Source organism: Morone saxatilis, unplaced genomic scaffold (assembly GCF_004916995.1).
Source record: "Morone saxatilis isolate NCDOM2014 unplaced genomic scaffold, NCSU_SB_2.0 Contig18, whole genome shotgun sequence".
NCBI lineage: Eukaryota > Metazoa > Chordata > Actinopteri > Moronidae > Morone > Morone saxatilis.
In genome coordinates this window covers 11777300-11777536 of record NW_023339740.1, presented here as the reverse complement: position 1 = coordinate 11777536, position 237 = coordinate 11777300, and positions in this window count along the sequence as shown.

Sequence of the window (237 nt, the reverse complement as noted above, 5' to 3'; positions counted from 1 at the left end):
CCTTTGTGACAATTCGAGTGGAGCTACTGACTGCCCCCCCCCCGCCCCCCCTTACTCTTTTCACTCAAATGGGGGAGTTCGGAGGAGGAGGAGGAAAGGGCTGTAAATAGGTTGTCCTACGCCCTCTTAATGTCTCCCACAGTAGCACCACGGAGCTAAAGCACACACACATACCAACGTCACATATTGAGCTGACATGCAAGCACCAAGGGCTCAGGAAAGGTAGAAAAAGGTCGC